The sequence below is a fragment of the Scyliorhinus canicula genome, chromosome 27 (assembly GCF_902713615.1).
Source record: "Scyliorhinus canicula chromosome 27, sScyCan1.1, whole genome shotgun sequence".
Taxonomy (NCBI): Eukaryota; Metazoa; Chordata; class Chondrichthyes; order Carcharhiniformes; family Scyliorhinidae; genus Scyliorhinus; species Scyliorhinus canicula.
Genome location: NC_052172.1, coordinates 18,621,394 through 18,648,011, shown reverse-complemented (window position 1 = coordinate 18,648,011; position 26,618 = coordinate 18,621,394). Strand labels below are relative to the sequence as shown.

General features: G+C 43.8%; 2 long non-coding RNA genes across 2 annotated transcripts; one reads left to right on the top strand and one right to left on the bottom strand.

Moving 5' to 3' along the window:
- Positions 1 to 5,909: 5,909 nt before the first annotated feature.
- LOC119957908 lies at positions 5,910 to 17,003 on the top strand. Its single transcript, XR_005458941.1, has 3 exons — positions 5,910 to 7,156; positions 8,911 to 8,957; positions 16,836 to 17,003. It is a non-coding gene; the product is annotated as an uncharacterized LOC119957908 (long non-coding RNA).
- A 1,076-nt stretch (positions 17,004 to 18,079) lies between these two features.
- Positions 18,080 to 24,209, bottom strand: LOC119957907. Its single transcript, XR_005458940.1, has 5 exons — positions 24,163 to 24,209; positions 22,733 to 22,786; positions 21,310 to 21,390; positions 20,001 to 20,106; positions 18,080 to 19,339 (listed from the first exon to the last, which is right to left on the bottom strand). It is a non-coding gene; the product is annotated as an uncharacterized LOC119957907 (long non-coding RNA).
- Positions 24,210 to 26,618: the final 2,409 nt, after the last annotated feature.

Genomic DNA, 26,618 nt, shown 5'->3' with positions numbered 1-26,618 from the left:
AGCCAGCAGCCAGGGCCATCCATAGGAGCAGAGCGGCCAAGTTGGCCAACTCTTCCCTGCCCCCCTCCCCTCTGCCCCCCTCCCCTCTGTCAGCACCCCCTACACTTTTACTTCTTTTTTTAATATATGTATTAAACTCCACCATTTTCTCAGCTCCTACATCAGCCCACTTCTCTTTCTCATCATACCTCACTTGACCAACTTTTTATGTCTGGAGGTCTTTCAAGTTTTCGACCAACCTGCCCAACTCTTCCTGCCCGCATCTGTGCAGACCCACCCGCCCCCACATTTATTTCTTTTTTTATATATATATAACTCCACAAATTTCTCCCTGCCCCAGCTCCTACATCAGCCCACTTCTCTTTCTCCTCGTTCCTCACTTGACCAACTTTTTTGTCCGGAGCTCTTCCAATTTTTCGGCCAACTTGCCCAACTCTCCCTGCCCGCATCACGGGAACCCAACCCCCCCTCCCCAGCTGCGAGGCCACTTTTACTTTTTTTGTTAACTGCACAATTTTCTCCTCCCCAGCTCCTCCATCACGCCACTTCTTTTTCTCATCATACCTCTCTTGACCAACTTTTTACGTGTGGAGGACTTCCAATTTTTCGGCCAACTTGCCCAACTCTTCCTGCCCAGACCTTTGGTGACCCCTCCCCCCCCCTCCCCCCCATTTTTCTTTTAACTGCATGGGGTTTTCTCCCCCAATTCCTCCTTCAACTCACTCCTCTTTCTCATCACACCTCACTTGACCAACTTTTTTGTGTGGAAGTCTTCCAATTTTTCGGCCAACTTGCCAAACTCCCCCTGCCACATCACGGGAACCCAACTCCCCACCCCGCTGCGCGGCCACATTTACTTTTTTTGTTAACTGCACAATTTTCTCGTCCCCAGCTCCTCCATCACGCCACTTCTCTTTCTCATCATACCTCACTTGGCCAACTTTTATGTGTGGAGGACTTCCAATTTTTCAGCCAACTTGCCCAACTCTTCCTTGCCCAGACCTTTGGTGACCCCCCCCCCCCCATTTTTCTTTTAACTGCATGGGGTTTTCTCTCCCAATTCCTCCTTCAACCCACTCCTCTTTCTCATCACACCTCACTTGACCAACTTTTTTGTGTGGAAGTCTTCCAATTTTTCGGCCAACTTGCCAAACTCCCCCTGCTACATCACGGGAACCCAACTCCCCACCCCGCTGCGCGGCCACATTTACTTTTTTTGTTAACTGCACAATTTTCTCCTCCCCAGCTCCTCCATCACGCCACTTCTCTTTCTCATCATACCTCACTTGACCAACTTTTTATGTGTGGAGGACTTCCAATTTTTCAGCCAACTCTTCCTTGCCCAGACCTTTGGTGACGCCCCCCCCCCCCCCCCCCCCCCCCATTTTTCTTTTAACTGCATGGGGTTTTCTCTCCCAATTCCTCCTTCAACCCACTCCTCTTTCTCATCACACCTCACTTGACCAACTTTTTTGTCCGGAGGTCTTCCAATTTTTCGGCAACTTGCCCAACTCCCCCTGCCCACATCACGGGAACCCAACTTCCCCTCCCCAGCTGCGAGGCTAAATTTTCTCCTCCCCAGCTCCTCCATCACGCCACTTCTCTTTCTCATCATACCTCACTTGACCAACTTTTTATGTGTAGAGGACTTCCAATTTTTCGGCCAACCTGCCCAACTCTTCCTGCCCGCATCTGTGTGGACTCACCCACGCCACATTTATTTCTTTTTTTTAATAACTCCACAATTTTCTCCCTCCCGCAGCTCCTGCATCACCCCACTTCTCTTTCCCATCAAACCTCACTTGACCAACTTTTTTTGTCTGGAGGTCTTCTAGTTTTCTGGCCAACTTGCCCAACTCTTCCTGCCCAGATCTGTTGCGGGGGGGGGGGGGGGGGGGTCCTGTACACCATCCCACTTTTTTTTAATAATTCACAATTCTCTCTCTTTCCCCCCACCCCACATCCTCCCCAGCTTCTACATCAGCCCACTTCTCTTTCTCATCACACCTCACTTGACCAACTTTTGTGTGTGGAGGTCTTCTAGTTTTTTGGCCAATTTGCCCAACTCTTCCTGCCCAGATCTTTGGTGATCCCCTGCCCACCCCTAATTTTTCTTTTAACTGCACAGTTTTTTCCCCCATTCCTCCTTCAACCCACTCTTTCTCATCACAACTCACTTGACCAATCTTTTTGTGTGGATTCGTCCAATTTTTCGGCCAACTTGCCCAACTCATCACGGGAACCCCCCCCCGTCCCTGCGGCCACTTTAACTTTTTTAGTTAACAGCACAATTTTCTCCTCCCCAGCTCCTCCATCACGCCACTTCTCTCTCATTATACCTCACTTGACCAGCTTTTTGTGTGTGGAGGACTTCCAATTTTTCGGCCAAATTGGTCAACTCTTCTTGCCCACCTCTGTGGAGTTACCCCCCAACCCCCCCCACACTTTTTTTAACTGCACAATTTTCTCTCTCCTTCCAGCTCCTGCATCAACCCACGTCTCTTTCTCATCATACTTTACTTGATCAACGTTTTGTGTGGAGGTCTTCCAAATTCTTGGATAACTTGGCTAACTCTTTCTGCCCACCTCTATGAAGACCCACCCCCCATTCCTCCCTAGTTTTATTACTTTTTTATAACTGCACAATTCCCCCCCCCACCCCAGCGCCTCCATCAACCCACTTCTCTTTCTCATCATACCTCACTTGACCAATATTTGTGTGGAGTCTTTAATTTTTCAGCAAACATGGCCAACTTGCCCAAATCTTCCAGTCCACATCTGTGGGGACCCCCTCCACACTTTGACTTTTCTTGTAACTGCACAATTTTCTCCCTCCCCCAGCTCCTGCATCAACCCACTTCTCTTTCTCATCATTCTTCACTTGCCCAACTTTTGTGTGGAGGTCTTCGACTTTTGTTTGCCACATTGTGCCAATGGTGGGCCAGCTTTTTATTTTTTTTCATCAGATTTCGTTTTTTGCGGTGCTCTTCATTACTTTTGCCTCCACGCGCCACCATTTGACCAATTTTTGTTTTCGAGAATCTTATTTCAATTGCGTCAATTGCGAGATGTTTTATTTGCCCCCTTGCGCCATCATTGGACCAGTTTTCTTTTTTTAATCCTATTTCACTTGCACGCTTCCTTCATTGTCTTTTTTGTGGAGGTCCTCAATATTTTTGCCTCCGCGAACCACCATTTGGACAATTTTTTAAAAAATCAATCATATTTAATTTCCCAATTACAAAATGTTTTCTTTGCCCCATAGATCCATGGAAGCCGGACAGTATAGAAGGAGGCCATTCAGCCCATCGAGTCTGCAGCGACCCTCTGAAAGAACACCCTACCTAGGCCCACTCCCCCGCCGTATCCCTTAAACCCTACCTAACCTGCACATCCTTGGACATTTAGAACATACAGTGCCGAAGGAGGCCATTCGGCCCATCAAGTCTCCACTGACCCACTTAAGCCCTCACTTCCAACCTATCCCTGTAACCTTTTTGGACACTTAAGGGGCAATTTAACATGGACTGTGGGAGGAAACCGGAAAAAGATGTGCAGGCTAGGTGGATTAGCCACACCAAATTGCCCCTTAATTGGGCAAAATGTTAAAATTATAAATGCCCAATAAAACATTTTCTAAAAAATATATATATATTTCCCTTGCCCAACTTTTTAATTATCCTTTTTTGGGCTGATTTCTCTTCACCCCCATTTACCATGCCATGCTTCTTCAACTCACAAATAAACCCGTCTGATTTTGACTACTTTTACTTGGCCAATTTTCCGTTGGGATATTTTTGGTGCTCTTCAGTTGATCCCACTTTTGTTCCAAGAATCATCGGCTCATAATTCATACATTGTTTACTTTTCCTTTTTTAAATTGTAATTTTACTTGCCAAAAGCTTTGGATTCTTAATTTGTTCACCATCCCCTCTCCTATTTTCCCCGATGTGAATCTTCATCTCTTTTTTTTTTTCTTTTTTTTAAAATTTAGATTACCCAATTATTTTTTCCAATTAAGGGGCAATTTAGCATGGCCAATCCACCTACTCTGCACATTTTTGGGTTGTGGGGGCGAAACCCACGCAGACACGGGGAGAATGTGCAAACTCCACACGGACAGTGACCCAGAGCCGGGATCGAACCTGGGACCTCAGCGCCTTGAGGCGGTTGTGCTAACCACTAGGCCACCGTGCTGCCCTATCTTCATCTCTTTTTGATAATATTTCACTTGCCCAAATTTTTTGTGCTTATGGCATTTTAATATTTTTGCCCCCAGGCACCATCCCCTCGATGACTCATCTAATTTGATTTGCCCACCTTCTTAATTGGATCTTTCTGTGGTTCTTCATTTTTTACGATCATAATTTGCCCCTTGAACTATAAATTCAACCATTTGCTCTTTGTGACTATATTTCCTTGGCCCAACCTTTTCCTTTTGTATTGAGTTCTTTAAACCTTTATTTGCATTTTCATCCATGACCACTATCTCGTATATTTCATAATCTTTCCTTTTTAATCATAACTTTATTTCTTAATAGCCATTTTCGTGGGCGCTTCATTTGTTCACAGCCTTGGTTGGACCGTCAAGTACATTGAACCAATTTCTCCTTTCATCATTTTACTTGTCCATCTTTTTCATTTCATTTTTTTAGGGTTCTTCATTCCCCCCCCCCCCCCCCCCCCCCCCATCCCACTGCCCTTGCCATGAAACTCCACCTCGTTAACCAAACACTTGTCGACTATATTTCACTTGCCCAACATTTTATTTGATTATTTGTGGAAAGTATTTTTTTACCCTCATGAACCACGGCCTCATAAATCAACTGGTTTCTCCTTTTTTTAATCCAAAGTTTACTTGCCCAGCTCTTTTCATCGTATTATTTTTGGGTCCTCATTTATTACCCCCATTTTACGCTCCATGAGCCGTTACCTCATAAATTTAAAACCAATTTCTGTTATTTTGTAATCATTTTACTTGCGCAACTTCTTCGAGGGTTCTTTGTTTTTTTTTCAGCTTGTGTGGGTTTTTCACCTCGTAAATCAGCATAATTTCTCTTTGATCATATTCACTTGATCCATTTTTATAAATACCCATGTCACTTCAATGCAACTTTTTTTAATCGCACTTTTACTTGACCAACTTATTCATTGTTTTTTGGGGGGGGGGGGGGGATTTTTTTCACATCCCCAACCCCTATACTTTTTTTCCTGACCATTGAGCCATCACCTCACAAATCATCAGTTTATCCTTTTTGAGCATTTTTGACTTGCTTGGCTTTTCTTAATTCTTCCACTTTTTCACCCCATTAATTAATTAACAATTTTCTTCTTTTTTTTATCATTATTTTACTTAACTGACTTTAAAAAAAAAAAATTTTTTTTAAATAAATTTAGATTACCCAATTATTTTTTCCAATTAAGGGGCAATTTAGCGTGGCCAATCCACCTACTCTGCAGATTTTGGGTTGTGGGGGCGAAACCCACGCAGACACGGGGAGAATGTGCAAACTGCACACGGACAGTGACCCAGAGCCGGGATCGAACCTGGGACCTCAGCGCCGTGAGGCGGTTGTGCTAACCACTAGGCCACCGTGCTGCCCCTTAACTGACTTTTTAAACCGTTTTTTTCTTGCGTTCTTATTTTGCCCCCGTTTCTTTCGCCCAGAAATCCTCATGATCGATTTTCCCCCTAACCATTGTTTTACTTGCAACTTTCATTGGCTTTTTCTGAGGGGTGTTTCTTTTTAAATTTTAAAAGTAAGAAAAAAAATGAAGTGCCCAATTCTTTGTTTTTTCAATTAAGGAGCAATTTAGCGTGGCCAATCCACCTTCCCTACACATCTTTTGGTTGTGGGGGTGAAACCCACGCGAACGCGGGGAGAATGTGCAAACTCCACGCGGACAGTGACCCAAAGCCGGGATCAAACCTGCGACCTCGGTGCCGTGAGGCAGCAGTGCTAACCACTGCGGCACCATGCTGCCCCTACTTGGGCAACGTTTTGAGTTAAGTTTCTTCTTTGAGTTATTTTTTCCATCCCTAATTTTTTTCCCTTGAACTGTGGCTCATAAGTCAACCAGTTTCAGCTTTTTCGTTTGGTCATCGCTGACTGCCACCAGCAAACTGCCACCCTACTTTGCCCATCTCAATCTTCACTAGCGTGCTTAAACATTACATTGTTTTATTTATTTTCCCCTTAAACACACTATATACATTTAATCTTGCCATGCATACAGTTACCTTATGAACACCGTATTCATTTTTATGCTGTTGAGGGTTATTCTAAGAAATTAAGGATGAATGGACTGTTGGTTAGACTCTGTTATACATGTTACAACCCTTGGGTTGGTGCACGGTTAGTTCCTGCCCTGCTTGACCCAGAATCGCAACACAATTGAAATTAATAAATCTTAGAAAAACAACCAAAGTCCAAAAAAAAGGAAAGCACCCAATAACCTTTGGCTGCCCAATAACTACAGTCGTCAGGTTTGTAAAATGTAAATACAATTAATTTTACTAACAATTAAATATGCAGCAAATCTAGCTGTTATCTAATTCTTAACCCCCACACTAACTTGCCCCTCTCGTATATATGTCACACTTGACAGACAAACAGAGGGGTGTAAAACAATAAGTAAAAAGCATAAAATTCTTTGTTTAAGTGGCTGCCTCATAGTACAGCTTCCTTCAATTTAGGCTTCCAGTTTGAGGTTTTTTGCTTTCAGTCTGTAGATTCATTCCGATTCCCTCTATAGCAATGCAGCTTCTCTGGAAAAAATGCGAGAGAGAGCAACTTCTTTCCTCTGAGTGGCCAGGACTCCAGTGGTCTTTCCTTGATTCGTGAAAAATCACCCCACTCAGTAGGAACCAATCACCGTACCGTGCAGAATACAACCTTTTGGCCACCAACTGAACAGAGTCCCCACCGATTTCCCCAGTGCCGAAAAGTCTGAGAGTTCTGCTGTTCGAAGCTAGCAGTTGTAAATTTTGAGTTCCTCATTTCCCCTGCTCGATTTAAAGATATATGTTCATTAAGCATCCGTGGATCAAAAGGATAACAGCAAAAATAAAGAACGGGGAATCAACAGGAAGGGTCCTTGCATACCTCCCTCCCTAAAGGAACAAAACGTCAGGGAATGGACATTTCATTATAAGGTACGCAACACATAAATCACAAACATATCTATTCATCCTTCCCAATTATATAAGTACCCTTCTCGTAAGACCTTTAGACATAGGAGCAGAATTGGGCAACGGAGTTTGTTCCGCCATTCAATCATGGCTGATGTGTTTGTCAATGTTACCAATCTCTACATTGGTAACCAGTCAGTCCTTAAACCCGTGACAAAGCATCACATTATCCTTTCTGAGGATGTCTAGTACATTTCTAACATTGAATTATTGTAATAATAAACTTCCAACTGAATAAGCAGATTATGGTCCATATAAACTAAACTTTGTTTATTGTCATGCCGGACATGTACTTCAAAGTGCTGACGGTCTAGTAGCAAGGCTTCCTACTCAATGGTGGAATATTTTCTTTGGCACAGACTTGGGTTTTTTTTAAAAACCCGGTCCCGACCCCGGGTCACTGTGTGGAGTTTGCACATTCTCCCCGTGTCTCCGTGGGTCTCACCCCGACAACCCAAAGATGTGCAGGATAGGTGGATTGACCACGCTAAATTGCCCCTTAATTGAATTTAAAAAAGAAAGTATTGTCAATACTGAGGGAAATATTAAGTTCAATCAATAAACACTTTTCAACCCCTCCAGCTTTGAATTCTCTCTCTTTCAGATGGTTACTTTTAGTGACAAGTAAAGCTGAGGGGTCAATCTTCGCAGAGCTGGTTGGCTTTATTTGCATCATTCTTTGTTTTACAGGTTTTACCTATTCATTGGAGCCTTCATAACCACTGCTTTTATTTCCATTTAGTAGTACGGACTTACACAATTTATGGTTTGCAGATTTGATCTTTTCTTCTTTACTTTACGATGTACCAAGGTGAAGCCTGTGGCTAGGAGTGTCCATGGTGGATGTATTGAATTGAAGAGACATTGTTCCTTTAAATGATGGTCTGCAACTACGTTTCACATCATTATCAGAATCAGAGGAAAGCATGTTGGTTCCATGAGCTTTCTGTTTGTGTTAATAAATGTGGTTGCAGAGTTACTGTGTGGTTCTTCATTCACCTTCTTCTTCATTTTCAAAACAAATTGATTACTAATCATTTAATCTCCTTTTGCTATTTGCTTCCTTTACCTTGAACAGGCACCATGGGCCTTAAAAGGAGATGGGTTAATCAGCTGTTTGCTTGGTGTCACTTCACAGTCCTCGCTGTCGTCATCTTGAATATCTGATGACATGCTATTATGTATATTTTCCTTCAAGACATGCATGCTGTGGGACATTTTGCACCTTTACTGCAAGAGGCTGTAACAAGTTGCTTTTTTTTGGAAAGTCCAATTCACTTTTTTCTTCTGATTTGCCGTCTTCTTCCTTAACTTTGGAAGAATAATTCGGCAGCTGTATCACAGTGGTTAGCACTGTTGCTTCACAGCAACAGGGATCGGGCTCGATTCCCGGCTTGGATCATTGCCATCCCACTCGGCAGGGTCCAATCATCGTCTGTTACCGGGCATGGCCAATTCATTGGCCACCAGTTGGCCAACTGCACCAAGTCCCACCAATCTCTCGGGTTTGCTCGTCCGTGAAGACATTTACCACTTGCAAGAATTTATATTATCTATTAAACTTGGATTGGAAACAAATAATTACCATAGCGTTCAAATAACTCGAATGTAGGATCATCACATTCGCATTTGGAATGCCAACATTTTTGAATAAAGTTTTCTATCTCTTGTGAGAAATGTGTTCCTAACTTTTAACTGTGCTGCATTCTTCCAAGTAGGAAGAAGCACACGACTAAACCAACCTGGAAAAAGCTGCTCGTAACATGTAAATATACTCTTTCTCTTCCCCCCCCCCCCCCCATTTTATAATGGCTAGGTAAACCGGTTGAGGTACCTACCTATTCATTTTAATTGCATAAGAATCTGAAATCCAATGTTTTGGGCTATTTGACAACTTCAAAAATGTTTTTATTAATCTTTGGTGATGTTGCACATGTGGACGGAAAATCAACTTCGTCTGGGTGAAAGTAAGTTTATAAAGGGGTACTTCGGCTAGAGCTTGCACATAGAATTCAGCCTGCATTTTAAAAGTATACTATAATTTCTAAATTGCCATTATACAATCCTAATTTGCAGTTCTAATTGAAACTGCCTCCATAAACCGTGTGCTATAACTAGATACTGTGGCCAGCGCTGCAATGTGACACATTTAAATGTGGAGTAGAAATTTATAATAGAAAATATTGGCAGAACGTCCAATGTATTTAGAATATAAGTATTAATTTACTGGCAAGATCATTTGGCTGACAGGTTAATGTCCATACTCTTTAACAAATGAAAATGTTACTTCCAGCCAAAATGATACACTCCACCATGAGCTTGGTTCAGTCCTTCAACCAGCCTCCAGAAATATTTCCTCTAAATTTTTTTGTGCTTGTAATTCAAACACTGATCTCAAATCCCAAGTCTAATTGGATTAAAAAAATTTTTTTTAGAGTACCCAATTCTTTTTTTCCAATTGAGGGGCAATTTAGCGTGGCCAATCCACCTACCCTGCACATCTTTGGGTTGTGGGGGCGAAACCCACGCAAACACGGAGAGAATGTGCAAACTCCACACGGACAGTGACCCAGAGCCGGGATCAAACCTGGGGCCTCGCCGCCGTGAGGCAGCAGGGCTAACCCACTGCGCCACCGTGCTGCCTAAATCTAATTGGATTGAGGAGTAGTCATCAATATGCCTCAATCTTCTGCAACCACCGCTATAGGATCTCTGGATTTCTGCTGGTCGAGCATCATGTTTTGTAGCAAATCCAGAAATAATGTAACTGAGCTAAATGGGCTTCTTGCATTCTCTCCCCCCCCCCCCCCTTTGTTCTATGGAAAAGTATTGTGGAGTAAAGGGATTGGTACTTGGGCAGGCAGGTTTGTACATTTGTATTTAAAATGGGAGGGGGCACTTCAAACAATCTGAACATAAATTCCACATTCAGTTCCCTTTGTTGACTTATTGGATAGCTGGGATGCCAGTAGGGATGATATGTTGGGGCAGCAGGGTGGTGCAGTGGGTAGCACTGCTGCCTTGCGCCGCTGAGGACCAGGGTCATTGTCCGTGTGGAGTTTGCACATTCTCCCCGTGTATGCGTGGGTTTCACAACCCAAAGATGTGTAGGGTAGGTGGAGTGGCCACGCTAAATTACCTCTTAGTTGTAAAAAAAAGAATTGGGTACTCAAGTTTTAAAAAAAGGGATGGTATGTTGATGTAGGGAGGGGACAATCTGATCACTGTCTATTGACCATGACTTGTAGTGGATGTTGGATTTGGATTTATTTATTGTCACGCGTACCAAGGTACAGTGAACTGCGTGCAGTCCAGACAGATCATTCCATACATGAAAACAAAACATAGGGTGTACATAAATACACAATGTAAAGACAAAGGCATCAGGTGATGCATACAGGAGTGCAGAACTACTCTAGGGAAGATGTGCGAAGAGATCAGATATGTCCATAAGGGGGTCATTCAGGATTCTGTGTACCCGAACAGGTGCCGGAACGTGGTGACCAGGGGATGTTCACAGTAACTTCATTGCAGTGTTAATGTAAGCCTACTTGTGACAATAATGAATATATTAAGAATAGTGATGGTCAGCTACTGGCCACAGCTGAATATTTGACTAAAACTTTCATATTCGCCACCAATGGCGTCTGAATAATGAATTACAAAATTGAAATATCTGAAAATGACTGGTGTAGAACTACCCATATGAAATCCAAATCTTCAAGAAGAAAAGATTAGATCTGAATCTTTTGTTTCATTGCTGGATGTGGAGACAAAGAGTCTTGGAATTGGAAGACCATTAAGAGTTGGTCATGTATAAAATATGAAAAATACACTTCACCTTCAGAATATGATCTGAGTAAATCAAGAAAGGATAATGAGATATAAACTAGCAAGTGTTCCATAATGTTTACCATGAAACCTACATACAGAAGCAGAGTTGGGCCTGTTAATCGGAGACCGAGAAGACCAATAATCCAGAGAAGGTGAGTTCAAATCCTCACTACGGTAATTAATGGTAATTGGAACTAAAAGACTGCTACTGGCTAAAGTGACCAAGTTGAGGTTGTCACTAAAACCCCAACTGATTCATTAATGTTCTTCTAAGAAACTAAACCTACCATCCTTATGCGATATGGGCCATATGTGACTCGAGTTCTCCGCATCGATGTAGTTAACATAACTGCTCTGAAGTTGTCTAGCACATCATTGCATTTTTAAAAAATGCACCACCTTAAGGGTTGCCCCCTATCCCAGTATTCAAATAAATACAAGTACATCAGCCCAAATTGACTTCTTATGCTAAAGTTGCATTTGATATACTGCTGTCAATTGATAACCATCCAAGTTTAATAGGACCTGGAACGGTAGGGAATCTTCCTGTGGCACTCCAGCTGACCCAACAAGATACTACTCATAGGAGGAAATGTGACACCAACTGAACAAATAACTGGCAACTGACGTTGTGTTGCACTGCAAAATTGCAGTTAAAGCCCGATGAGCTCCATCAATGCTTCACTTGTCTAATAACAACAGCATAAATCATTGTATAACATTTTCAAAGGAGAAGATTATCGTAAGGTGTCCCACGACAGAAGTTTAAGAAGGGAAGACTAGAGCTTTGGGCCCAAGCAGCTGAAAATGATGCCATGAAAAGTGGGGATGTGCAAGAGGCCAGAATTGGAGAAATGCAATTGATGAAGGATTAAAGACGGGGTAACTGCTAATATAGAAGCAAACTACTGAGGAGGCTGGAATATGCAACAGACAAAATGTTGGGAAAACTCAGGTCTGGCAGCATCTACGGAGAGAGTAAGTGTTAACATTTCGAGTCTGAATTAGACTCAATGTTAACCCTATTTTCTCCACAGATGCTGTCAGATCTGCTGAGTTTTTCCAGCATTTTCTGTTTTAGTTACTACTATGCTAGATCTTATAAGATGGATATATTTTAAACTCATAGTTTAAGGTACAACTGAGTGCCCTGGAATGAAAAGCGATGTCAAGTTGTAATAATAATCGCTTATTGTCACAAGTAGGCTTCATGAAGTTACTGTAAAAAGCCCCTGGTCCCCACATTTCTGCGCTTGCCAAACTGTCCTGTGGCAGGCCTATCTGTTTGGGTTGCCATGGTATTACGATCCCAGACTAGACCCCAGCAATGGCTAGGATACTGGACTGAAACCCCACTATTTAAGTTTATTTGTAAGATTGCAGAAAGAATGATTCGCTCCAGGAGTGATTGCATGAAAAAATAGGTCTTTAGTATTTCTCAAACAAAACTTTATTATGAATGCAATACTAAACTTTTTAATTTCACACCCAATAAGAAGAATTTACAATTACCTCTTAACCCAATTTCCCATTAAACAGAAGGAAAAAGACAAACAACTCTCAATTTATCTTAAAATTAGCACGGCCTAGTATAATACTTGCTTTAGAAAACAGATTTACATCGGTTAGAACCCCTTCAGACTCTGGCTGAATATCTTCAAAAAGATGCTTCACCTGGTGTTTTTCAACTTCCTGGCCCCCCAGACAAGACTGCTCTGCTTTACAGATTATTACTCTTTTAGAACTATCCTGTGAGAGAATCGTGGACTCAGGATCAGGCAGAGCAGAATTCAGCTCCTCTCTTTCCAAAAACTTCTCCAATAACTCCCCAGGGACTTCCCCAGTCAAACCACATTTCTCTGGTCAATTTCACCTGTTCCAAAAAGTTTCCAGGCCTTTACAAAACAAAATTATTTTAAAATACATGACCACTGCAATCAAATACAATATAACCCCAGGCTTTTAACTTAAATTGTCCCAATATTTAGACTCCAATGTTCCTAAAATCCTCCATCGCAATGGGAAAAGAGGCCCTGGTCAAGCCCTATTGAAAGTCAGAAGCAAGCTTGAACACCTGGTCACAAAGGAAAATGCAGCTAGCCTTCCCGCCGGAGACATACAAACTCAGTGTCAGACCAAAGGAGTTTGGGAGATGGTCAGGTGTTCCCATGCAGAGAGCTGACTGGTGGCGATTTTACCCGAGGGTCACCACACCTCAGGTGAGCGGAGAGCTAGGGCGATGGCACAGTGGTTAGCACTGGGACTGCGGCGCTGAGGACATGGGTTCGAATCCCAGCCCTGGGTCACTGTCCTTGTGGAGTTTGCACATTCTCCCCATGTCTGTGTTTGTTTCACCCCCACAAACCAAAGATATGCAGGTTAGGTGGATTGGCCACACTAAATTGCCCCTTAATTGGAAAAAATGAATTGGTTACTCTACATTTATATTTTAAAAAGGTGAGGGGCAAAGCTGAGAAGGTGAGGTCTCAGCCATTACAGGAATTGAACCAATGCCATTGACGTCACTCCGCATCATCGAGTCTCAGAATAGGGCAGCAAATGCTGGCCTTGCCAGCGACACCCACAGAATGAATTTTTAAAAATCAAGCCAGAATAGGAATTTCTAATGCAATTGGCTTCATTTGCTAAAATTACAAATTGTAAAGATCTGTTCCTCAAAATAGTTTAATCTCACCTGTTCACACGTTTGAACGAAAGACCCCCGATAACGATTGACAGGCGATATGCGTACCCCAATCGGACCCATGTGCATTGAGGCCATTGTTTTCATTGATGCTATTATGAGATCAGCTGTAGATAACTGTGTGATTGTTGCCAGAACAATGAAACCATTGTTGTCCTGAGCTTATTTTGACATTGTTTTGGCACCAACTATGGTGCTGTTGCCATGGTTTTATTAAGGAATTATTGTCACATGATTATAGGTCACGCTTTCATTCCAGTGTTAGAAATTGTGACAACTGGTTTTTTTTGGATCAGAGTCCCGTGACGAGCACGTTTAGCTGGTGGTTCCTGACGCTCACAGTGCCGAGAGACACCACGGCACCTAGCAGGAAGAAAGACTATTATTTTTTACATTTATTTTTTTAAATTTATTTTTAAAATTTAGAGTACCCAATTCATTTTCTTCCCAATTAAGGGGCAATTTAGCGTGGCCAATCCCCCTACCCTGCATATCTTTGGGTTGTGGGGGCGAAACCCACACAAACACGGGGAGAATGTGCAAACTCCACACGGACAGTGACCCAGAGCCGGAATCGAACCTGGGACCCCGGCGCCGTGAGGCAGCAGGGCTAACCCTCTGCACCACCGTGCTGCCCTGAAATACTGTATTATGGTGGTCTTTGTGCCACAGTAGTGTGTGAGGTCCTTACCATCTTCATATCGGGATTACCTGACTGGGAGAATTATTGATATCAGCAATCAACACCATTCTGTTTGAAATTACATAATGATTAGAATAACCACAATATTTGAATGCACTTCAGCACAAGCGTGATGTGGAGGGGAGCAAGTCAGAAGACCGCTTCGTGTGTCTGTGGGCCAAGTTGGCTGTTAACAGACCCAAGCAGTGCATGGCTGGAGGGGGGGGGGGGGGGGGGGGGGGGGGGTCAGTTTTCTAACTGGCTGCCCCTCTTACACAGCTAGAAACCGATGCCTGGGTGTACCCAAATAGCAGGCATGCAATGTCTGCTGTTATGCTTGAGACCTTGAGTGGCAGGTTGGCATGGGAAAGATCAGAGTGCATAATAGGTATGGGTGGCGCAGTGGGTTAGCACTGCTGCCTCACGGCGCTGACGTCCCAGGTTCGATCCCGGCTCTGGGTCACTGTCCATGTATAGTTTGCACATTGTCCCCGTGTTTGCGTGGGTTTTGCCCCCACAACCCAAAGATGTGCAGGGTAGGGGGATTGGCCACGCTAAATTGCCGCTGAATTGGAAAAAATGAATTGGGTACTCTAAATTTATAATTAAAAAAGTGCATAATAGGTACTAGCAATAATGTTATGCTTTCCTTTAGATTGATTAAATCCCTTTACAAAGTAGTCACTTCTGTTAATTTGATGTTCAATTGATGACGACTTATTGACACTAAAATGCAGAAGAGCAATTTACAGGAGGAAGTGTTGAATTACTGTGATTATAGTAATGTACTGCAATTATAGCATTGGTTCAACTTCATTCAAAACAGTTAACAAATTGAGGTTCAGATACCTTACAGTGGTTTCTGCTCCAGAGAGCGAATCTGTGGTTAATAGAAGTTCACAGGAGGATAACTAGCAAGAAAAAAATCTAATTTAGAACTTCTAAATTAGAAGCAAAATAATTTCAACATGATAGTGGAGGGTAAAATGAAACCAGAGACTGACAGATGAAATTGTAATAGAACAATGGGTGCTTTTTAAGGAAAAGAAACTTTAGGTATCGACTAGGGCTACGGAGGCTCAGTCATTGAGTATGTTCAAGACTGAGATTAATGGATTGTCACATATATGGGGATAGTGCAGGAAAATGGTGTTGCAGCAGATCAGCCATAATTTCATGGAAATGGTGGAGTGGCCCTCAAATGGCTGAATGGCCTGCTGCTGCTTCTATTTCCCATGTCAACATTCTGTAACTTCTTAAAAAAAATTAAATTTGAGTACAGAAGCACAATCTGGCTTTTTCAAATCTACGCTGACGCTCCATAATTAACAACCCTATCTGGTTGACTTTTCCCCGTGTGTTCCGCACGCAACCTCCAGCCCCTTGTCTTCATTCCTTTCAGACAAGGCCTCTCAACACGTAGATAGCACAATCGCAACGCCCAAATTCGGTGAGGTTACCTTCCAAAATGATCCTTTGGCACAATATTAAAGTGCTGAGGTCACTCCTCTTCTTGGGCTATAAACAGCATTGCAGTGACGAAGCTTTCCTTGGAATGTGCGTTCCACGTTTGTCCGTGCAACAGGAAGACCAGGATACGTCTCCAGCCTTTGCTGCCCCTCCCTCTTGGTGTCAGGGAGAAACGTGGCCCTACATTTCAGGCTTTGACCGACTACATCAAGAATGGTGAAGTGTTGGCTAGTGTAGACTTGAGAGATGAACAGACACTTCCAACACTGATGAAGGTTCAACTCAATTTTATTAACTACTTCTAACTAACACACGATGACTGTGGGTCTAGATGATGCTAACTTAAACTAGAGACCTTAGCCTTGTCCGAACCAGTTGATTCTCTCAGCACGTGGTGCGAATCTGGGCTGGGCTGGGCGAGTTCTTGTTACACTGAGAGGCAGCACCCAAAATGAGCGGGAACCGTGGTGCCCTCTGCCTTCATAGTGTGTGTATTCTAACTGGTGATTGGCTGCGGTGTTTGTACATGTTGATTGGTCCGTGTGTGTGTCTGCACCATGATATACTGGTGTATATTATGACAAATGGCATTCCTGAGCTTCACACCACCATCAGCAAAGATTACTGGCTTCGTGAGCTAGGGGCTGCAAGCTAAGTTTCTCAGTAATCTAGGTCAGTCCTCTCATCCAAACTCTTGCAACTGCTTGACATTTTGACCAGGTTTATTAATAAACTTAACAACATACTTTAGGGCATGTATATTTCCCAGGAATTTAAAGAACGGTTGGAGTTTGAACAAAGTTCATATTTTAGCACTGCTACATACTGGAGCACTAAGATCGCAAATTATGGTTCAAAATATATTTTGCCTTACTCCAAAACATAGTTGGTGGATTATTTATCTCTTTGAACCAACATTTTAAAAAAGGTTCCCTCTTTAAGTTCTCACACAGCGAATTTCCTGAAGGAATTTCCTCCAGATCAACAAGTGGAACTTTTGCGAGAAACAGAGGCAAGTGGTATAAACATGGGGCTTGAACATCTGCAACTGGGTTTTGGGCACGTTTAGTGGGGTGTTTCTCCACAGCTGCAGTGCCAAGACAACGGCCCTCTGCTGTTTATTTTGGCCTCAGCAGGGGGGGGGGGGGGGGGGGGGGGGGGGGAGTTTCTCTCCCTCAAGGCCGCACTGCAATCATTTCCTGCTGGCGCTAGCAAGAAAAAAAATCTAATTTAGAACTTCTAAATTAGAAGCAAAATAATTTCAACGAGATAGTGGAGGGTAAAATGAAACCAGAGACTGACAGCCCTAACCCAGGTGCCAGAGGGAATGCCAGGGTGTCACCCTGCCCCAGCCAACCCAGGAGTCTCTAATGGCCTGGCAGAGCCCCCCTCCCCAGGTGCTATACGACTGGTCCATGTCTGTGGAAACCGGTTATAAATGGCACCCAGGCAAAGTCGCCCAGGCGCGACCGTTAGGACCCTGGCATGGGAGAATCCCACAAACACATATTTAAATGAACCCAACGGCTTATCTTGCGAGGCATTTTGAGTATCGCAAGCGATTCAACGGCCTAGTCTCGGGTGCAATGACACCACTAAATCGTGCCCATAGTTTCCAATGTTATAGCAGCCAATCAGGAATACTGCCCGAGAAAATTATTTGCCATCAGTATTCAGTTTGGGGCCCAGATTAAACATTTTCTGTTCCCCATCCTGTACTTTGTCCTCTCAAATGAGCCCTAGTTCCTGTTCAATCTGAAGCAAGCCTCAAGTTTTCAGCTGGCCTGGACTAGTTCTGGGTTGATAGGTCCAACTATCTAAAGAATAGGAGTATTGGGGATCACCATCATTTATTTGAGGTAATGTTACATCATTCAATTAATCATCTTTTTGAAACTATTGTATAAATCAGCTGTGATTCACACATAAATGTGCGTTTTGTACACTGATCTTTATCTTCCTTTTATCAATGTACATTGAAGCCATTATATTTAATTGCGTTGTTTGAGAGAGGTAGTGTCCAGCTCATGGAGTATATTGAAGACAGATGATTAATGCTTTACATTGCAAGGGTTTGTATGAAAGATGTTGCTATATTTGTAACCTGCCGCACAATTACAGGAAATTAAAAAAAACATTAGACATGCAGTGGCTAAAGCTGGTCAATTGAAAATAAAATAGCAAATAAAGCACAGTATAAACAAAGTCAACAATGCTTTTATTGTGATCCAATACAAGATTGAGGTTGAGTTGTTCCATAAGCAAACGTTGGAATGTGTTTTTTTTAAATATACAGATCAGCAGCTTAAGTCAACCAGAAAAAGAAATTAATTTGGAAGTCTTCAAAAACACCACTCATGACATTTCAGGAGCAGCTTCAACCCTGTAAGTTCTTACAAGCCTAACCACCAGCCAATGGAAAGCCTGTGCTTTCAATCATCAAATTACATTTACAATCTTCATTAAAAAGGGACGGGAATCTCTGTGCTTCTCGATTATAACCTGCAAATCAGCATGGTAGGTAGTTGCTCCCCAATAAATAACTGAGCAACTGTTTTTAATATAAATTTAGAGTATCCAATTCATTTTTTTTCCAATTAAGGGGAAATTTAGCGCGGCCAATCCACCTACCCTGCACATCTTTGGGTTGTGGGGGCGAAACCCACACAAACACGGGGAGAATGTGCAAACTCCACACGGACAGTGACCCAGAGCCGGGATCGAACCTGGGACCTCGGCGCCATGAGGCAGCAGGGCTAACCCACTGCGCCACCGTGCTGCCCCCACCATTTTACTTATAAACTCAAACAATCTAACGGCCAGGACAGAAACAGAATTCACCCACAGAAAGTCAAATAGATGATTCATCAGCCATGGTCAAGATGAAAATCTTTGCACACTAAATTTACTCTGTAGAATATCGGGGGCATTCATTTCCAATCCAATGTTGGTGTTTAGCTAAAGAGTGTTTTTATTGGTGGTCCACCTATATTTTTTTGTATTCCATCACACTGTAGTGGGCAGTTGATAAAACTTACTCCAAACTTCTGTGTGGGGGACCAGATTTCAAACAAACAATAGGCTAGATTTCAAACAAACAATTGCAGGGTTCGAGTGGCTGGATCGAATCTTCTGATCCCAGCACTATACAAAAAGAGTATATTAAAAAAGGATAGCTATACACTTGAATTCCAAAAGTAAACATTTTTGATTGTGTTATATTTAAAGCTTATTCCTGTACTGCAGAAAGAAAATAACACACCACTGTGCACAAGTTGGCATTGGAAAAAAAAAAGAAGTACTTGTAGACTGAAATTTTGTACGTCAAACTCCGGGTCACTTTGACCACTGCGACATCCCATGAAGACATCAGGAAACAGCCATGCCTTTGCAGACATTTCAGCCATCACCATCATGAAGTGTTCAGCCGAGGGGAACAAAGCACACAGAGGTTTAACTAGAAAATTGAAGAAAAATCAAACACAAGTTAGTTCTAAACTAGAGAGGCGTTAGGAGGACACTAAATTGTCCACTTTCACAAACCTTGAGCTATACATGGGACAAACTCTCTGCAAGGCCAACTCATGACGTGTCAAGAATTGTATGTTGCATTTGTCCATTCTCTACAAAAATGTAAACCTCCCAGGTTAGAAAGAATATCACTTGGGATACCATGGAAATTGAACTTTTGTGGGCGGCACGGTGACACAGAGGTTAGCACTGCTGCCTCACGGCACCGAGTTCGATCCCGGCCCCAGGTCACTGTCTGTGTGAAGTTTGCACATTTCTTCTCTTCCCCCCCCCCGCACCCCCCCCATTTCCCCCCCCCCCCCCCCCCCCCCCCCACCCCGTGTCTGCGTGGTTCTCAACCCCACACCAAAGATGTGCAGGGTAGGTGGATTGGCCACGCTAAATTGCCCCTTAGTTGGGAACTCAATCTATAAAAAGAAAACAAGGTACCAATTGCCATATTGGCAGCAACGTAGGCCACTAGGCCAGTGAGCAAAGGTACACGATTATCAACTCACCATATCTCAGCCAGAAACATTCTCCACCAGTTTGACTCCTATCACAACACATTTCCCCACTAATCCACAATTTTAAAATGAGTAGCTCACCTGAGTTAATTCCAGCCTCTACATTGTGTTACTGTTTAAGGGCAGCTTGGATTCCTTTAATAATCTTCTGAAACTTTTCTTCATTATCAACGAAGCCCTCTCCATTCTGTGAGAAAACAAGTGAATACCGTGTTAAAGTATCTGGTTAGTGGATGGACATGGGCTGGAACACCCAAATTTCCCGTTCTCGCTCGCGATAGGTCCCGCCACGGACAAGGCCGGAGAAATCCGCCCATCACCTTTACTGGTTTAAAAAAAAAGAATGACATTAGGAACTGGAAAAATGTAAATTGGGCTCAAAATAAAAAAGTATAAACTAGAAATGGAGTTCTCAAACTTTTTTTTAAAATTTAGAGTACCCAATTATTATTTTCCAATTAAGGGGCAATTTAGCGTGGCCAATCCGCCTACCTTGCACATCTTTGGGTTGTGGGGGTGAAACCCACGCAAACATGGGGAGAATGTACAAACTCCACACGGACAGTGACCCGGGGCGGGATTCGAACCCAGGTCCTCAGCGCCGTAGGCAGCAATGCTAACCACTGTGCCACTGTGCTGCCCTGGAGTTCTCAAACTTGAACTTTACACCCATTGGGCGGGATTTTCCCACTCCCTGCTGTGTTTTCCAGGGGTGGAAGTGGCTCGCCACTTGAGACTCGATGGGCCGAGTGGCCTATTGTCTAATGTGGCAATTTCGTCTTGATCTAGAAAACCATTCCACCTACCCTGCACATCTTTGGGTTGTGGGGGTGAAACCCACACAGACACGGGGAGAATGTGCAAACTCCACACGGACAGTGACCCGGAATCGAACCTGGGACCTTGGCGCCATGAGGCAACAGGGCTAAGCTAACCCACTGCGCCACCGTGCTGCCCAACCAGTTGGGTTTGCTTCGTGGATGCTGACAGATTTATGAAATTTCAAATTATGGAAAAATGGAATTCAAATTCTCGAAATGGTCATGGTGAGATTAGAATGGATATTATTTGGATCACGGTCATATTATAATTATTAGGGGTTTTGTTTCCATAGCGAATAATTTATTTTCACTAGCACACCAGCGTTCATTCTTCAAGCTTCAAGACAACCCCTGATCCTACACTGGTTCAACATCCAAAACACACGCACCTTCAGCAGGGGTAAGGAACTCTAACTTCAACATTATTAAAGACCAAATACAGCACCCCTTACACTTCAATCAGGATTGAAAGACTGCACAGTGCAATTCCGTGAATCACTGAGCCAATGGACAACCCTCAATTGCGGAGTCAAGAAATCACACACACACACACAGACATCTCCACTAACCAGCTTGGAATGCAGGGTTTTATCTGAACCCTTTATCTTAACTTCAAAGCAGCCCGATTTCCCTTTGACAGAAAGTCCAGTCTGAAAAATAAAGAACATTTAAATAAAAAGAAAAGTAGGCCATTTCATTTCATCACATCAAGCAAGTCAATTTACGGCCGATTGCAACCTTGCCTCTGTTCACCTCCCTTTCGAGCAAATACCTGGAATTTTCTTATGCTGCAGTGATTTTTGGGTAGGATTTAATCGACCTCGTCATGCACACCTTGGTGACCCGACAAGGCCATCGTGCCTCACAAGGCCTCCCGCGCGATTTGTGACATCCGAGAGGTCTCATGAGATTCAGCTCAACCTCACGAAACATCACGAACTGGACCTCGCTCTCTCTGGGCATGATTCAGATCAGCATCCTCTAGGGGCCGGGGAACTAATGGCCTCCACAGCGAAGCCTCGCCAGGTAGTCATTGTCATGGGAATGTCACTTTAAGAAATGTTTGTCTGCTCAAGTGGCTGCAGTAATGTCAGAGTGTGGGTGGAACTGAGCTCTGGCTCTGCTTTTTAGTTTCGCTTTGAGGAAAAGTTTGGGTGTGTCTGGGTTTTTTGGTTTCGTTTTAGTGTTGGAGCTGAAGCCAGACAAAGAAGGTGTAATTTCGATCTCTCTGCCATCTAAAGACTATCTATAGATCATTTGGTGAATTCAGCGTGATAACTCCTCTCAGTAGAGAATGTAAAACTTGTGCTTCTGTAAAAAGGATTTTTGCCGTACGGATGTTAAAAGGAAAGTTTAAGGATTACTTAAGAGAGTGTTGTATTCTTTGGGGAGTAGTATTTGAATTGATGGTTGCCAAGATGTTCACTGTATGTTTTAAAAAGGTGAACTGAGTTCATAGAATAAACATTGTTTTGCTTTAAAAATTACTTTTAGTGTTCGGTTACACCACACCTGTAGAGTGGGTCGTGTGCTCCCCATACCACTATCTAGTAAAAGTCGTGGGTCAGGTGATCTCCATGATCTACTCTGCAGTTCTCTAAACCCTGGCCCATACCATCATCGGGCTCTGGGCAGGGTGGTACCTCAGCACTCCTGCTCTGCAGCCTGGCACCGCTACCCGAGCCCCATGGCAGTGAGGGTGCACAGGTGGCAACAAGTCTGCCAATGGCACTGCCAGGGTTCCAGGACCAAGGTGTCCGTGCAAGGGGTGTCTTACCCTTAAGAGGTGGCGTGGGAAGGGGGGCTCAAGGACCCCAGAAGCGGTACGTTGAGTGCAGGGGTCGAACCTGGGACCTCGGCGCCGTGAGGTAGCAATGCTAACCACTGTGCCACCGTGCTGCCCCCGATACTGCCTGACCTGCTGAGTATTTGCAGCATTTCCACTTTATTTCCGATTACCAGGGTGTGAATTTGATTCAAATATTCTCTTACCATATTCAGCTGACCTGGAAATTCCGCTTCAAGGTCACCCTTCAGGGTGTTAAACTGAAGAAAACCGAAGAGGATAAGTTCAAACAAACCACACGAGCAATCCTTTAAAACAGTCTTCATTTCCCTCTCCCCCAAAACCTCAATACGAAGCACAATTCTTCTTTCGCATTCAAGGTCTATTCATTCGAACGATACACGTACCAACTGCACAATGTCAAATTTGAATGCGCAATATTCATTTATTTGCAAGGACTGCTCCAGATAGGGCAGTTTTTACAACTAGCACAATGGAGGTTAGTCACCAACAGTCACTGAATGGCCGCCTTGTACCAAGATGAGAGATAGGAGATGGAGGTGGCCATTTGGCCCATGATGCCTGTTCTGACTTTCAACTGATCATGTCAGATCGTTCACCAATTTCCTACTGGCCAGATCCCTTGATGCTCAAAATCTAGCGATCTCTCTTGTCTTCAATATATTCAATGATTATGCATCACACAGCTCCTGGGGTAACAAATTTAGAAATCCTCCCCCCCCTCAGCCCAAAATGGTTGAACCCCCTTATCTCAAGACTGTAGCCATATGTTCCAGATCCCCCAATTAGGGAGGGGTCAGCAGCCACTCTGTCAAACCCCATTTAAAGAATTGTTTCATGTAGATCACCTCTCATTCTTTTAAACTCCAAGTAGGCTTACATTAACACTGCAATGAAGTTACTGTGAAAATCCTCCAGTCGCCACATTCCGGCGCCTGTTCGGGTACACAGAGGGGGAATTCAGAATGTCCAATTCACCTAACAGCACGTCTTTCAGGACTTGTGGGAGGAAACCGGAGCACCCGGAGGAAACCCACGCAGACACGGGGAGAACGTGCAGACTCCGCACAGACAGTGACCCAAGCCGGGAATCGAACCTGTGACCCTGCCGCTGTGAAGCAACTGTGCTGCCATGCTCCAGCCACGGCACATCGGCAGTGCTCAATGTTCTGAGCCGCAAGATTCCACTGCCAACCGAAAACTGCACACTTAAACCTTTCAAAGATTATAGAACAGAAGGTGCTGGAAATACTCAGCAGGTCTGGCAGCATCTGCAAGGAGAGAGAGAGAATAGAGCTAACTTCGAGTCCTTCGACTCTTCATCAAAAGTGCAGAGAAGGAGAATGTATTAGAGCGGTCAGAGATTACAATAAAAGGGTAGCCCATGGCCATCCATCTTTTGTACTTTAAAGTTGCAACTTTTTGTTGCAATCTCTCACAGCTGTAACACATTCTCCCTCTCCTCAGCTCTGATGAAGTCCCGAAGCATTTAACGTTCTCTTTAGCTTTCTCTCCTGGCAGACGTGCCAGGTTTTCTTCCCAGCATCCTCGGTTCTGGTTTCAGATCCCAGCATCCGCAGTATTTTGCTCATGTCAAAGATGATAAATTGCTTACCTTGCTGCCATACCCTCAGGATTGGCTGGAGAGAGAAGGAAAAAAAAATTATCAGAAATAAAATCTTATAATAATATATATTCTGTAAGTTTTTTTTAAATGTCTTCCGTATGCAAGCAGTGTTGCCAAAGCTGGTAGTTACCACTGTTATAGCTTCCAGGAGGGTGCACGCCAATTGTAATTAGTTTCAAAGATATTTTAATATAGTTTATTTATTAATTTTTTAAAATTTAGAGTACCCAATCATTTTTTCCAATTAAGGGGCAATTTTAGCTTGGCCAATCCACCTAACCTGCCCATCTTTTGGGTTGTGGGGGTGAAACCCATGCAGACACGGGGAGAACGTGCAAACTCCACACAGACAGTGACCCAGGGCCGGGATTCGAACCCGGGTCCTCAAGTGCCATAGGCAGCAATGCTAACCACTGTGCCACCGTGCTGCCCTTAAAATAGTTTATTAATGGATTAGTGTAAGTGAAAGAAATCATCAGATCCTTCAACACGTTTTCGTGCAGGATCAGAAATACACAGTCCCATAATGTTTTTTTAAAAATATTAATTTAAAGCACGGTGGCGCAGTGGTTAGCACTTCTATCTCACGAAGCCGAGGTCCCAGGTTCGATCCTGGCTCTGGGGTCACTGTCTGTGTGGAGTTTGCACGTTCTCCCCGTGTCTGGGTGGGTTTCACCCCCACAACCCAGAAAGGATGTGCAGGATAGGTGGATTGGCCAGGCTAAATTGCTCCTTAATTGGAAAAAAAATACGTTGGGCACTCTAAATTTATTTTAAAAATAAATCAAATAGAAATTTAGAATACCCAATTATTTTCCAATTAATGCAAACTCCACACAGACAATCACCCGAGGCCAGCATTGAACCTAGGTCCCTGGGGCGGTGAGGCAGCTGTGCTAACCACTATGCCACCCAACTCAGTGAAATCTCTGCCATTCGCCAGAACCACACCTTGTAGATTCTGGCTACCCTCCAGTTAAAGGGGTTTTTCCCCCGAATTGCTCAAATCGGATTCATTAGTATTTTTAGTCTTGTTGGCATAGTTCTGGGCTTGCCCGCACCGCCGTGGAAACATCTTCTCTACAGCGACCCGCTCAAATAATCTTACAGACCTCAAGTCTTAACGACCCAGCCGTCTTCTCTTCGAGGAGAAAAAACTCACGCCTGTCCAACCTCTTGTGATCATGTTCAATGCCAATACTGCCCTGCCCTGCTCGCCCACACAAAAGACACCCAGAGGCAGTGGCCACTTAAATCTAGGCACAAGAATCTCGAATGAACAAAAGCTGGAAAAGTTCACACTGACCCGAGATTTATTTTAAATGGCTTGTGGCATTACACTGAGCAGTTACAATCTGCCGTCAATGTGCAATTTTATTTATTTATATTTTTTAAATTTAGAGTACCCAATTTTTTTTTCCCCCCACGATTAGGGGCCAATCCACCTACCCTGCACATCTTTGGGTTGTGGGGGTGAAACCCACGCAGACACAGGGAGAATGTGCAAACTCCACACTGACGGTGACCCGGGGACGGGATTCGAACCCGGGTCCTCGGCGCCGTGAGGCAGCAGCGTTAACCACTGTGCCGCCCGCCTGTGGAATTTTAAACACTCACAAAAAAAAGAGAAAAGAAAGAGTTTTTTAAAAATAGAATCTGTAGGGTGTGCCTGGGCGAGCCAGTTTGGTTCCTACCATAAGTTCCACCTCTGCCTCTGGCTGGAGGGGAACGATTATGGAGAAGGTTGCCATGGCGATTTAGGCAAGGCAGCAGGAAAAACAACAACAATATGGAAGGCGTCAATGCAGTTTGGGGGAAGGAGGATGATGGCGGAGGGCGTCAACAGACCCGACTTTCAGCATGAAGAAAAACAATGAGGGGGAATTTTTTTTTTTTTAAATAAGCAAAATGGTTTGGATGCAAGTCGTCAAGGTGCTTACATTTTGAGCTATGTATTTTCAGAGCGTCTCACAGCCCCAGTGGAGTTACACCCCAATTTAAACGCAATCAAAGACAATCTCAGACGGTTTCTCCATGATGTTGAAATGAGGACAAGCTCAACGCACATTTGGTGCTCATTTAAAATCAACCAGGAACGGTTGCTGGGCAACTTTTATCCATTGTCCCAGATGAGGGGTGGTGATGCAAGTGGCCAGAGGGTCACCACACCTCAGGCAAGGTTGAGAAGGTGGGGGCCTTCATGAATAATCTCAGCCGGTACGGGGAATTGAACCCACGCTGCTGGCCTCCCTCCGCATCACGAACCAGCCGTCCAGCCAAGCGAGCTAAACCAGCCTCCATCATATATCATAAATTCACTGGATGTAGGTCACTTGCTGGGTCAGCATTTATTGACCATCCCCCAATGATCCTCGAGAAGGCAGTTGTGAATCCACCCTCTTGGATTGCTGCGGTTAAGTGTAGTGGAGGTACTAGTCTGTTGG